The sequence below is a fragment of the Colletes gigas genome, unplaced genomic scaffold (genome assembly GCF_013123115.1).
Source record: "Colletes gigas isolate AHSC1104 unplaced genomic scaffold, ASM1312311v1 Colletes_gigas_Sc00115, whole genome shotgun sequence".
NCBI lineage: Eukaryota > Metazoa > Arthropoda > Insecta > Hymenoptera > Colletidae > Colletes > Colletes gigas.
The window spans coordinates 82773-98024 of NW_025106739.1; positions in this window are offsets into that span (position 1 = coordinate 82773).

Consider the following 15252-nt stretch of genomic DNA (forward strand, 5'->3'; position numbering starts at 1 on the left):
CGACGAGTCAGTCGCTAAGGTGGAGTCAAAGAAAAAGCACGTGTAAAGTCCATCAGATTACCTATTTTATTCTCATTAAATATTGTTCCTCATTTAAGTGGTTAGATTACCGTCTTTTCGTCACCCCTCTCTACCACATCCTACAAATGGGGGCTCGTCCGCCGAGAGGATAGTCGAGAAAACGGGTTAAAAGTGGAAAAGTTCGAGCGGTCGTACTACGAAGTAACCACAAAGGCATAAAGTGATAAAGTGATAAAGTAAGCTTAGTGGCGAATCAGTGGTGTGAGCGAATCGAAAAAAACAGAAAGTAAAAGTGACTTGTGAGTGAAAAAATAGAAGGAAATGGATAAAACGGACGACGGAAATAACGGCAGCGAAGAAACCGTAATGGCCAGCGAGATTGCGACGCAGAAAGAAGAGAAATCAAAAGGCAAAGAAATCGACAAAATGAAAATCAGTGAGCTACGCAAAAGGTTGAGCGAACTGAGACTGGAAGCGACAGGTAAAAAAGCAGATTTAAGAGAAAGATTAAAGAACTACATGAAAGGCAAGGATGACATAGAAGAAGAAACTGAAGAATCTGAGGAAGACTCAGAAAGTGAAGATGAAGAATTTGATAAGACCGGAAGTAAGCAATATAAGGGCAGATCGATGGGAAAAGCGTGCAGCGGACAATCCAGTATTTTTACAATTAAAGATGTTGAGGAGTCCATACCGTATTTTGCAGGCGACGATAAGTTACCTATCAAAAAATGGATCCAAGATTTCGAAGACATGGGTACGTTATTGCAATGGAACGATCTGCAGATGCTGATTTACGCAGAACGCATGTTACGAGGGTCGGCGAAATAATTTATCACGGCAGAGGAAGGTATCCGATCATGGGGAGAATTGCGTAAGCGATTGGAAAAAGAATTTAAAACGGAGACAAACAGTGCTGTGGTACATTCAGAACTGTATCAACGGAAAAGATTGCCTCAAGAAACTGGACGACAATATATATATTCGATGCGCGAAATAGCCAGCGAAGGTAACGTCGAAGAAGGTGCCCTTATCGAGTACATAATTAATGGAATTCAGGACAGAGATTATAACAAGGCTATTCTGTATCAGTCACGTACGATAAAAGAATTGAAAGCTAATCTAGAAATATACGATAAAATGAAAGAAAAGGCTGGAAGGAAGTTGAACTATGGTAAGAAAGAAGAAGTAAAAGAAAAGGAAGAGGCATCCGCTAAAACAAAGAAGCCTCGTTGCAACACGTGTGGATTGCCAGAACACGACGCTAAGAACTGTCCAAATAAAGGTAAGGGGCCAAAATGTTTTAAATGTAACAATTTTGGGCATATAGCGAACAAATGCACGGTAAAAGAAGGAAACAATACCGAACCTGCAAACGTAAATTGCATTGCGAATCCTAAATCGACATACCCAATAAAAATAAACGAGAAAAAATGCCAAGCGTTAATTGACTCTGGGAGCGATATCTCATTGGTACGAGAGGCGAAGCACAGGGATATCGGCAGACCGGCATTAGAAACCACGGCGATGAATATAACCGGCGCAGGCAACGCAACGACGAAGGTCATCGGCGCCTTTGATTCGGACATACTGGTAGATGGAGAGACACATAGTCTCAAATTCTTTGTTATTCCAACATACTCAATTCCGCACGATGTTATTTTGGGGCAGGATTTTCTGAAGAACGTAAATATTCAAATACACAAAGGTGAAATAATCAAGATCCAGAAGATAATAACGACGGCAAAGGATGTACCGGCGAGCAGTGAAAGTCCGGAAAACGAAGAAACGACCATCAACGTAGAAGAGGAGGCGGTCACGGGTAGTGTTGACAAAGCATTTGCAGAATTGCGAGAAATCATGTATATCGAAAAAGGTGAAGTGAATGTGAGGGACGCATACAAGGACAAAATACTCAAGCTAATTAGCGAATATCAGCCAGCGAAAACGGCAAATACGAAGGTAACGACAAAAATTGTATTAAAAGATGATAAGCCTCTTAACTGCAGACCGCGACGGTTAGCGCCAAAGGAAAAAGCGATATTAGATAAACAGGTAAATGAATGGTTAAAAGAGGGAATTATTCGACCGAGTAAGAGCGAATTTGCAAGTCCGGTAGTCATAGTTCCGAAAAAAAATAATTTTTATAGAGTTTACATCGATTATAGAGAATTGAATAAGAAAATCGAGCGTGATCATTTCCCGATGCCGCTCATCGAGGATAGAATAGACGAGTTAAGAAAGGCGCGCGTATTTTCTACAATTGATTTAAAGAATGGATTTTTGCACGTACCGGTAGCGGAAGAAAGTATAAGGTATACTGCGTTCGTAACACATAGCGGACAATTTGAATTTCTAAGGACGCCGTTTGGGTTGTCTATTAGCGCAACTGTGTTTTTAAGATATATAGATGAGATATTTCAGGATTTAATTCGACGTAAAATAATGTTAACTTATGTAGACGATGTAATAATACCGGGAGAAAATGATGAAGATGCGTTTCGGAAGTTGGGTGAGGTTTTAAAAGTAGCAGCCAGAAATGGGCTAACGATTAACTGGGATAAATGTCAATTTTTGCAGTTAAGGATAGAATATTTAGGACACGAAGTCGAAAGCGGAAACGTATATCCAAGTAGCAATAAAATTCGGGCAGTCGAAAAATTTCCAAAACCAAAGAATAAAAAACATATGCAAAGCTTCTTAGGGTTAACGGGATATTTTCGCAAATTCGTTAGAAATTATGCCAAAATCGCAAAGCCACTATCTGATTTAATTAAACAAGATGTGCAATTTATATGGAGAAAAGAACAAGAGCAAGCATTTTTAGCGTTAAAATCTATATTAGCTACAAAGCCAGTGCTACGAATTTATGATCAAAACGCAGAAACAGAGGTCCATACTGACGCCAGCCAGGAAGGGTTCGGCGCAGTTTTGCTACAGAAAATAACAAACGAAAACGCATTTCATCCTGTGTATTATTACAGCAAGAAAACTTCCGAAACAGAACGAAAATGTCATTCTTATGAATTAGAGGTGTTAGCGGCGATAAATGCAGTACGGAAATTTCGCGTGTATCTCTTGGGCGTGCCGTTTAAATTAGTTACTGATTGCGAAGCATTTAAGAAAACACTGTCAAAAAGAGATTTGTCACCTAAAATTGCGCGTTGGGCATTGACCCTTGAAGAATTTGAGTATAGAATAGAACATCGAAAAGGAACGCGACTTAAGCACGTAGATGCGCTCAGTAGATTTCCGGTCTTAGTGATAGAAAATAAATTGCTCACGATGATAAAAAAGAAGCAAACCGAAGAAGAAAGACTACAGATAATTAGACGTATTTTAGAAAGCGAAACGTACGAAGATTATTTAATAGAAAACGATATTTTGATGAGGCGAAGGAACGGTAAAAATGTAATTGTGGTACCTTCTTGTTTACAAACAGAAATAATAAGAAAAACGCACGAAAATGGCCACTTTGGCGTAAGAAAAATGAAAGAGGCGGTTGAGTCAGAATATTATATCCCTACATTAGAAGAAAAATTGAAAAAATTTGTTAGTTGTTGCATTCCGTGTATATTATCCGAGAAAAAATTAGGAAAAAAGGAAGGTAAGTTAACTCCGATACCAGAAGGGGATAGGCCTTTAAGTACGTATCATATAGATCATGTAGGCCCTATGGCGGCGACAAGTAAATCATATAGATACATTTTGGTAGTAATAGATGGTTTTTCCAAATTTGCATGGTTATATCCTACGAAAACAGGTAGCAGCAAGGAAACAATTGGTAAGTTAGATAGTCAGCAAAGAATTTTTTCGGCAATCCAGATCGCATCATATCAGACAAGGGAACTGCATTCACGTCTCTAGAATTTCAGAAATATTGCGAAGAAGAAGATATAGAAAAAATAGAAATTACGACAGGAGTTCCTCGCGGGAACGGACAGGCAGAGCGCACTATACGCACAATAATACCTGTATTAGCAAAATTGTCATTAAATAATCCGGACCAATGGTATAAATATGTAGGTAGAGTTCAAAAATGTATAAATAGCACATACCAGCGAACAATAGGCATGACACCGTTTGAAGTCCTTTTTGGAAGAAAAATAAAAACCAGAGAAGATCACGAAATTATCACTGTTATCGAACAGGAAGCGATACAAATGTACAATGAAAACCGCGATGATTTAAGAGTTTTGGCGAAAGGAAATTTGTTAAAGGTACAGGAGGAAAATAGGCGACAATATGATAAAAACTGTAAACCGGCGAAACAGTACAAAGAAGGCGATTTAGTATTTATTAACCGTTTGCGTACCAGAGGGTTTTGAAAAAACACGATCGAAAAACGCCAAGGAGCGCGATCGCGCTCCTTCGATTATGTGTGGAAAAAAGCCGAAGAGCGCGATAGCGCTCCTCCGGTTACGTGTCGAAAAAAGCCGAAGAGCGCGATAGCGCTTGTCATATTTAATGCGGTAAATAATCGGGCCGCGCTTCTCGTGTTTGTTTTTTCTATTTCTATACCATCATTCTTTATGCAAGCGGCAGAAAGAACGGAGTGTTCGGTAAACGAAAGCTCGCTCATTCCGCTGGCCAACTCGAGTTGTTTCCGGTCCTTTATGTTGCCAGATGCGGGATCGGTACTACGTTGCAAACGTCTTCGAGTCTCTCGCATCTGGCAAATGTCAATGTAAAAGAATAGCATTTTTGGAAAACGAAAGAAACGCGACACTCGAGTTGACCAGCGAAGGGCTATATTGTTCCGCGGGTGGTACGGTCGTCGAGGCCAAATGTAGGCACCGACGACAACGGCCACCGCCGACACGCGGAACAATATAGCCATAAAAGCAGACGTAGACCAGACGCAACCCCTTGTTGCGTGGATAATCCGGAGTTCCGTTTCTTCCTCGATAAATTAACGCGGCCGTCGACTTGGGGAGGAAACCTCGGCCACCCTCGCCAGCGTGGCCTGGGACTTTCCTCCACCACCGAGGTGAAGGAGGAGCTTGCTGCCAAACTGGGGCAGGAAAATGGGTCCTCCTCTCCCAAGTCGATGGCCAATCAATCGACTCACGATTCCACAGAGGAATTTGCAAAACACCCCCAAGTGTACCTCTTGGAGGGGATCTAAGCTGAGGAGGAAACGGACTCCGGACACATTGGGCATTCTAGTTTCAGTCGTCAACCGACAAACCAGGTTCATTCTAGTTTCAGTCGTCAACCGACAAACCAGGTTTCAATTCTCGGTTCAGTCGTTAACCGACTACGTCTAACAAGTCTAACTAACAAGTCTGTAACAGTACAGCAGTTTTACTTGAGTTGAACGCATTTTGATAAAGTAAGCGCGGGGGAAACAGTTCCTCCCACAGTTCAACGCGCTTGAAAACATTCATACAGTCCACTTTGTTATTATTAAAAATAAACCATTTGAAACCTCTCCAACACGACGACATCGCATCACTCCAATCCGACCTACAACAATTCGGGCGCGAACATTGGTCCTTCGAGCCGGATCGTGGATTGAGAGTACACTCGATTGCAAAGAGTGTGATACGGGGACAGTCGCCGTATCGTGTGACCCATCACGTTCGTGAACGAGAGAGGATAACTGCCAGTGTGGCAGTATACCTACGAGGCGACAGGCGCTTCATTCAGCAACCTACGAGGCGACAGACGCTTCATTCAGCTACCAAGGAGGCGACAGGCGCTTCGTGCAGCTACCCAGGAAGCGACAGCCGCTTCATCCAGTGGACCAGGAAGTGACAGACGCTTCTACGAGTCCAGCTCACCAAGGAGCACTCCAAGGGCACGACAACAGGACCACCGATTCCTGGAGAATTGCAGAGGCCGTCTAAGCGAGTCCTGTGCAGACTCTTGTCTACGTCCGGTGAGTCGAGTTTTCATTTACTTCTCATTTTGCGCTGAACAATGGCCACCCCACGAGAGGATACTTTGAATAAGTTAGTCGAGGAACGCGGTCGCGTTAAATCGTCGCTCACGCGATTTAAGACATGTTTCGAGACGCAGCGAGCAACCACCGGGGCTGCTGCATTGGAGGAACGGTTGCACAGAAATCTCCATTTACTCGATAGATTTGAGTCGATTCAGGATCGCATCGATGCGATCACCGCCGGGACACCGGAAGAACACACGCAAAATCAAATTCGCGAGGCGTTCGAAAACGCGTATTTCGATATCATAGGCGCGGTTCGCGAACATGTTTCGGCTAAGCGTGCTCCGGTTCCGAATCCGAGCTCTACCGCGCAACAGACGTTTCGTGTAGATGCTGCATCACCCACAGCCTCCGTAGCGGCACCCTCGGTTAGATTGCCGTCAGTTCCGTTGCCCAGTTTTCACGGGACGGTCGGAGAATGGGTCTATTTTCGAGACAGCTTCGAATCATTGATAAACCAAAATACCGTGTTAAGCAATATCGAACGGTTTCACTATTTGAGATCAGCAGTAAAGGGAGACGCTGCTCGGGCATTGAAAGCATTACCGATGTCAGATGAAAACTACACGGCCGCGTGGAAGCTCTTGTGCGAGCGTTACGAAGACACAAATGAATTAATCGATTTCCACGTCGGTGCATTGTTCGACTTGCCGACGTTGCCAAAGGACTCACCGGCGAGTCTGAGGCAACTTTTAGACGACTTTAACAACAATTTAAAATCCTTAACCTCGCTGGAGGAACCCGTCGAAAAATGGGACACGATCTTGGTCCATTTATTAGCGACCAAACTCGACCGGAAAACGAGCGAAGCGTGGGATAAACGGGTCGCGGAAATAGGCCGTAAGAAAACGTTGGCAGATTTACAGACATTTCTCGAAAAGCAGTACAAAATCCTAATAAAGTCAGTTCGAGTAATACCTCCGGGTCCGTTCCCTCCGAAAAATAGGAACCCAGGTCAGAAACCGCAACCTCACCCCATGACGCTGGTTAGCATGCAAAGTTTAGAATGCCCATTATGTTCGTCGGATCATCCTCTCACACAATGCAAACGGTTTAAAGCTTTGACTCCGTACGCTCGGTTTATGAAGGTCAAAGAATTCCGTATTTGTTTTAATTGCCTGCGACCAGGTCATGGTTCAAACACCTGCAACAAGGGGAATTGCCACAAATGCAACGGCAACCATCATACGTTGATTCATTTAAAAAATGACTCGACGCCTACCGTAGATCCCGTGGTTGCAGATCCCGTCGTTAGTATAGCAAATGCAGTAAATAATACGCCCCCTCAGAGTTATGCAACTCATGACTCGTCGGGAAAGGAGCATGTTCTTTTATCCACGGCTATTATACATGTCCTCAACGACAAGGGACAAAAATTTGAATGTAGGGCGTTACTCGACCAAGGCTCGCAAGTAAATATCATAAAAAAGTCATTTGCGAAATTTGTCGGCTTGAGTTGTAAACCGACCCAATTAGCGATCTCGGGGGTAGGGGCCGCGGACGCAGGTAAACGCGCTCAGGGTAAGGCTCGCGTTACAATACAATCGCGGCAAAACGGATATTCAACTACGATGTCATGCATACTGATGCAAAAGATCACTTCCGATATTCCCAATTTTAAAATCGCCAAATCAGCATTGAACATCCCTGCAAATGTCAGATTAGCAGATCCATCCTTTGACAAACCGCGTGATGTAGACATGCTAATAGGGAATGGGCATTTGTGGGAGATAATGAGCGTAGGACAGAAACGCCTGGGACAGGGTCTTCCGGTATTGCTCAAATCCCAGTTCGGATGGGTTTTCGGTGGGAAAATTCGGGCGTCGCTCAACGCGGAGTCGCAGTCGTGCAATGTAGTCACGAATGATCAATTAAATTCACAATTAACTCGATTTTGGGATATCGAACAAATCCCAACACTCGGTCACCTTCCAGCTCACCCGTGCGAGGAGCATTTTAATGAGACGGTAAAGCGAGACTCCGACGGCCGGTTTATTGTTACGATTCCGTTTAACTCGGACCTGGCAAAGCTCGGCGATTCATATTCCATGGCGGAGCGTAGGTTCTTCGGCTTGGAAAGAAAATTGAACAGGACACCTGTTCTGAAAGCAGAATACGTGTCTTTTATGAGCGAATACCTCGCACTGGGTCATATGACTCAGGTAAGTCGGGACTCTCGAACGCAGGCCGGTCCTGCCTATTACCTGCCACACCATGCGGTGACAAAGGCAGCAAGCACAACGACCAAGATGCGCGTTGTATTTGACGGATCCGCGAAAACCAGTTCCGGATATTCTTTAAATGATACTCAAGAGATCGGTCCTGTTGTTCAGGACGATCTATTTTCCATACTCATTAGATTCAGACAGCATCAGATTATTTTGAGCGCCGACATCGCCAAGATGTATCGGCAGATTTTAGTCGCTCCCGAGCAGCGAGTTTTTCAACGGATTCTATGGCGCGAAGAACCTACGCTCCCATTAGAAACGTACGAATTGAATACGGTTACATACGGCACTGCGTCCGCGCCGTTTTTAGCGACCTGCGTCCTTCGGCAAATTGGATTGGATCAGTCTCATCTAGATCCAGTAATAAGTAATATCATCATCCACGACTTCTACGTGGATGACTTGCTAACGGGCGCGGAAACAGTAGAACAAGCAATAGAAATTAAAGTATCACTTGAGAAAATATTGCAATCTTCAGGCCTACCACTTAGAAAGTGGGCCTCAAATGTTCCGGCAGTGGTTCAAGAGGTTCTAACGGAATCCAGAGATCTGAATTTACAAGCAGAAAAGGACCCAAAGACTCTTGGACTACTGTGGGAACCATGCACCGATGAGTTGCGAGTCAGTGTAGAATCTCAACCAGTCTTACGGACTACGAAAAGAACAATTCTATCCGAAGTATCCAAAATTTTTGATCCGCTTGGGTTAGTGGCGCCTGTCATCATCCAGGCAAAACTAATTATACAGTCGCTATGGCAATTAAAACTCTCATGGGATGAATCCGTACCACAAGCGATTCATTCCGAGTTCCATGATTTTTATGCGGACCTCAGGTCATTAACACGGCTCGCAATTCCTCGGTGCGTATTGTGCCCGAATCCTGTGCAGGTAGAGATGCATGGGTTTTGCGATGCCTCCGAACGGGCATTTGGGGCGTGCATCTACCTGCGCACGATTTCAGAAACGGGCAAAGCATTGACACAGCTCCTCTGCGCAAAGACACGCGTGGCACCGCTTAAAACAATAAGCCTTCCTCGCTTGGAATTATGTGGGGCATTATTACTAGCGCAACTTGTGAATAAGGTTCGAGTAGCGTCCCGCAGTCAAAAGGTCCAAGAATTCTATTGGACCGATTCAATGATAGCACTAGCGTGGATCAAGGGGTCCCCGAACCGATGGAAAACCTTTGTAGCGAACAGGGTTTCTGAGATTCAAACACTTTCGACGGGACCATGGAACCACGTACTTTCTGGGGACAACCCAGCTGATTTATTGTCGCGGGGAGTCAAGCCTTCCGCTTTGGACAAGCTATCTTTTTGGTGGAACGGTCCATCATGGCTCGCACAGCCATCAACGGAATGGCCAATCACTGGGTCTATCCCAGCAGAAGTTCCTGAAGAAAGGGCCATTTCTTGTATTGTAATAAGGGAAATCGCATCCCAAGTACCGGGGTTCCTATTAAAATTCTCAAACTACACACGTTTGCTCCGTGTGATTGCGTACTGCTTAAAATTCTATCACACAGTAAAACATAGAGTGAGTCTTCGTAACAATCGCACCACTCGCCCGTGGAGCACTCAATTGACGGTGCAGGATCTTGATCTTGCAGAGGTAGTCATCCTCCGATTAGTACAAGGTAATGCATTTACGCAAGAACTGTCTGACTTGCGTAAAAACCAAACAGTGACATCCAATAGCCCGCTGCGGTCATTAAACCCATTTATTGACGACAAGGGGCTCATTAGGGTGGGCGGTAGGCTTGCCAATGCGGAGCTAAAATACTACCAACAACACCAAGTGATTCTACCGAAGAATCACCATGTCACGCGAATGATTATTCGTCGTGCACATGAACGCGTTTTACATGCCGGTTGCGAAACGGTATTATCAATGGTTCGAACGCGGTATTGGCCATTGACGGGACGCAATCTGACCAAGGGGATAATCCGAACCTGCGTTAAATGTAATAGAGCTGCGCCAAAGGGTACCAGCTACCTGATGGGGCAGTTGCCTGCACCGAGAATACGAATAAGACCGCCGTTCTTTTCTACCGGTGTCGATTACGCGGGTCCTTTCTACCTGAAAGAAAGGGTCCGTAGCAAGACGACGACTAAAGCCTACCTTTGCGTGTTTATTTGCTTAGCCACAAAGGCCGTCCATTTAGAAGTAGCTTCAGATTTATCGACGGATGCCTTTTTAAATGCGTTGAAACGGTTTGTTGCGCGAAGAGGCCGGTGTCGCGAAATATATTCAGACAACGGCACCAATTTTGTAGGAGCACGCAATGAAATGCAGAGAATCAAAGAGTTCTTTGCAGACCAAAAACGAAGGGATACCCTCTCTGAATTTACGGTCACTGAGGGTATGCAGTGGCATTTTATCCCACCATACTCTCCACATTTCGGGGGATTGTGGGAGAGCTGCGTGAAGTCCGCGAAACGGCTTTTGACTCGAGTCGTTGGGGAAACTCGGCTAACATTTGAAGAACTGGCCACTGTTCTGGCGCAGATAGAGGCGTGTTTGAATTCTCGGCCACTATGTCCTGTATCAACCGATCCCACAGATCTGAATCCCCTCACTCCTGGTCACTTCCTCACCGGCAGCCCACTCATGGACCTTCCATATCCTGACGTCACTGACGTCAAACCTACTCGTTTAAGTCGGTTTCAGCTACTCCAAGCAATGTCGCAGCACTTTTGGAAACGGTGGCAGTTGGAATACCTCCATCAGCTGCAACAGCGACATAAATGGAAAATCGCTGTACCAGAAGGATTCGGAGTGGGCACGATGGTCGTCATCAAAGACGCTAGTCTCCCTCCTCTAAGATGGAAACTAGGAAGAATCACGGCTCTACACCCAGGCACTGACCAGATCACCAGAGTCGTTTCCATCCGGACAGCCGATGGAGTCATAAAGCGACCTGTGGCAAAAATTTGCATTTTGCCTACGGAGGATGAAAGTTCATCCCCAAAGGATCAGCCTGGATCGAGTGTTAATCGTGACACAAAAAAAAAATGAATCCGCGGCAGCCGAGCCTGCATGTGTATAAACTTTCTCAATGTTAAGTGTAGTAGAATATTTAGATTTACGTTGCAAGATCATCAACCATTGTACCATTTGTAAATAGTAGCTTAGGATGCCTTGCAATCGAATTAGATATAGATATGTGTTAAACTAGTACACTACCACTGTTGTTTGTTCCATGTTTTTGGTATTTATTGATATTTCTTTTGAACGACAGCCGTTCAAGGTGGGCGGCATGTTCGGTAAACGAAAGCTCGCTCATTCCGCTGGCCAACTCGAGTTGTTTCCGGTCCTTTATGTTGCCAGATGCGGGATCGGTACTACGTTGCAAACGTCTTCGAGTCTCTCGCATCTGGCAAATGTCAATGTAAAAGAATAGCATTTTTGGAAAACGAAAGAAACGCGACACTCGAGTTGACCAGCGAAGGGCTATATTGTTCCGCGGGTGGTACGGTCGTCGAGGCCAAATGTAGGCACCGACGACAACGGCCATCGCCGACACGCGGAACAATATAGCCATAAAAACAGACGTAGACCAGACGCAACCCCTTGTTGCGTGGATAATCCGGAGTTCCGTTTCTTCCTCGATAAATTAACGCGGCCGTCGACTTGGGGAGGAAACCTCGGCCACCCTCGCCAGCGTGGCCTGGGACTTTCCTCCACCACCGAGGTGAAGGAGGAGCTTGCTGCCAAACTGGGGCAGGAAAATGGGTCCTCCTCTCCCAAGTCGATGGCCAATCAATCGACTCACGATTCCACAGAGGAATTTGCAAAACACCCCCAAGTGTACCTCTTGGAGGGGATCTAAGCTGAGGAGGAAACGGACTCCGGACACATTGGGATTCTAGTTTCAGTCGTCAACCGACAAACCAGGTTCATTCTAGTTTCAGTCGTCAACCGACAAACCAGTTTCATTCTAGTTTCAGTCGTCAACCGACAAACCAGGTTCATTCTAGTTTCAGTCGTCAACCGACAAACCAGTTTCAATTCTCGGTTCAGTCGTTAACCGACTAAGTCTAACAAGTCTAACTAACAAGTCTGTAACAGTACAGCAGTTTTACTTGAGTTGAACGCATTTTGATAAAGTAAGCGCGGGGGAAACAGTTCCTCCCACAGTTCAACGCGCTTGAAAACATTCATACAGTCCACTTTGTTATTATTAAAAATAAACCATTTGAAAACTCTCCAACACGACGACATCGCATCACTCCAATCCGACCAAACAATTCGGGCGCGAACACAAATAAAAAGACTGAAGAAATTATTATTTTTTAAAATCCTTACAACGGTATTATTAGGATATACTTTTACTATATTGTAAGGGCCTTTAAAATTAGGGGATAGTTTTTTGTTTAGCCCTGGTTTAGTTTGTACTTGACGTATGCAGACGAGATCGTTTTCTTTGAACATGATGGGATTATTTTTCCTGCCATAATGTTCTTTACTTTTGGTTTTTGAGTCTATTATTCCGTCGCGGGCTATCTTAAATGATGTGTTTAATCTATACTGTAGTGCTCTTACATAGTCATCATAGGTGTAGTGAAATTTCGGGTCCTGCGTAATAGATGAAGGTAAGTAGGGTTTGTAACCGAAAAGAAGCTGGTACGGAGTGTTTGTGGATTTATGTGTCGAAGTATTGTAACTGAATAACGCGAATGGAATATATTCGTTCCAATCAGTCTGATTTGGTTTGATGTAATGCTTAAGATAGTCTTTTAGTGTAAGGTGATATCTTTCTAAAGCTCCATTTGTTTGTGGATGGTAAGGAGTGGTGGATATATGCTTTGTTTTAAAGAGATACTGAGATTTTTTATTAGTTCTGACATAAAGTCAGATCCTTGGTCAGAAAGGAAGGTTTTCGGAATTCCAATAGCACGAAGATTTCAGTACTTGCAGAGATCATCTTGAGCAGTTAATATAAATCTATTTCCATGTTCGGTCAGGAGCATGGGCCCACGATGTCGACAATATGTCGATTGCTAAACGATCGAATGGTTTTTCCGCTGTAGTGGTAATTTCCATTGGTTGTTTGGTCGGTTTTGAAATGAGTTTTATTTATCTGGCACGAATGACACGTTTTAATATAGTTTCTAATATCTTCTTTCATGTTTGGCCAATCACATGATTCTTTTAACTTTGAATAAACTCTGTGAAACCCGCTATGCCCCGATAGTTTGCTATCATGGTTTTCTTTAGTATCTGTTCTATTTCTTGATGGGTTTTGAGGGTAATTTAGGGTTCTTAAAGAGTTTTATTTCGTTATTTGGAAAAATGAATGTAAGCATATCGGATAGTACTGGTGTTTTAATATTAGAGTGTTTTTCTGGAAGAACTAGGATGAATTTATTATCATTTATTATAGCTTTTAGATTGTTGAAAGATTCGAACAAGTTTTTATACTCGAGTTTATCAAAATGTAGATTCAGAGGAAATAGCAAATAAACCGAATGAGTCCCGTTTGTAAGCTTGCACACTCCGTTAATGTCAGGTTTAATATCTTGTGTGTCGAAGTTTGACGTTATGAAGTTTGAATGCTGGTTTTCCTCATCTAGGTCTTGAGACTATAGAAGAACCACAGGATCCCGGATTTTGGACAAGTGATCCCGTTTGCCAGTTTAATACAAAGTATGGGTTGGATCTTAAATTTTAAAAGGACATAGTCGAATATTTTTAAAGGTACAAAACATAGCGTTTCATTGTAGAACAGTAACATAAGTTAGCAGGTAATGTCATAAAACTGTTTTTCCCCAGCTATATCCCTTTTTACCTGAAGTATAAGGTAAAAAGTACGAGCTACAAGGTACGACTATGAAATTCCGTGCGTATCGTGAATGCGAGTGCCATCGCGAGTATTTCAAGTAAAGTTTTTCGGTCGTTTAGCAGTGCATTAAGTGCAAATCAGTATCATCCGTACACGGGAGCGTGCAAGCTCCTGTGGTCATTCTCTCATAAGCATCTCGGTGCACCTTTTCACCGAAATGTTCTCTGCAAAGAACACCCCCAATGTACAGCAACGTCGAAACTACGCCAACGTCCTCCAAAGTGACAGTTTCCCGAAGAAAGAACAAGCAATCGTAATTGAAGCCAAAGAGGGAATACAGATAAAGGATTACGACGTAGCCTTGGGAAAACTAACCAGCCCAAACAACATTCGATTTATATCGAGAATTTCTAATGGCAGAATTTGTGTATTCCTCGCTACCAAAGAAACCGCGGATAACATCACAGGTAAATACAATCATATTAAAATCGACAACACAGATCTCTATCTGAGACCGCTCATCAACAAATACCAACGCATCATACTTTCAAATGTTTAACCAACGATTCCACATGCAATAATGGAAGAATGTTTCGACGAGCTGGAAATCAAAAGAGAATCGGCCGTTTCCTTCCTAAGAGCTGGCATAACAGAAGAAGGCTACGCACACATACTTAGCTTCCGTCGGCAGGTTTACATACGCCCAGAAGACGTACACAAGGTACCAGAATCTATGAAAATAGACACGATCAAACAACATACTGGGTGTACCCTTCTACCGAAGCAGTAAAATGCTTCATATGTAAGCAAGAAGGACATGTCGCCAAAAATTGTAAAAATACGAAGACCGCCCAATGTGCAACGACACATCGAAAGGAACCCCCTCCGCCACTACTAAAGAAACGACTAAGATAGTTCCCCATACCAGCAACGCAAACGTCTCCCATGAACCAACAAGGGAAATGCAAAACAGAACAATGGAAAACATGGAAATACCACAAAACATGGAAATACCACAAACATAGAAATAACACAAAATTTGGAAATACAGTGAAAACTCGATAAATGTCGCTACTCCGGGTCCGGTCAGCAACACTTACGGAATAGGAGAATCGTCTTTCGAATTTGATTGTAGTTTGCCGACGCTTCGAACGTAGAAAGAGTCAGTAGCTAAAGAAGAAAGAGGGACTGAAACTCGGATTTATCGCCCCAATTTAAATATCCGCGTCAGTGTGACTACACTACTGCACAGAAGAAAGTTTTTTATT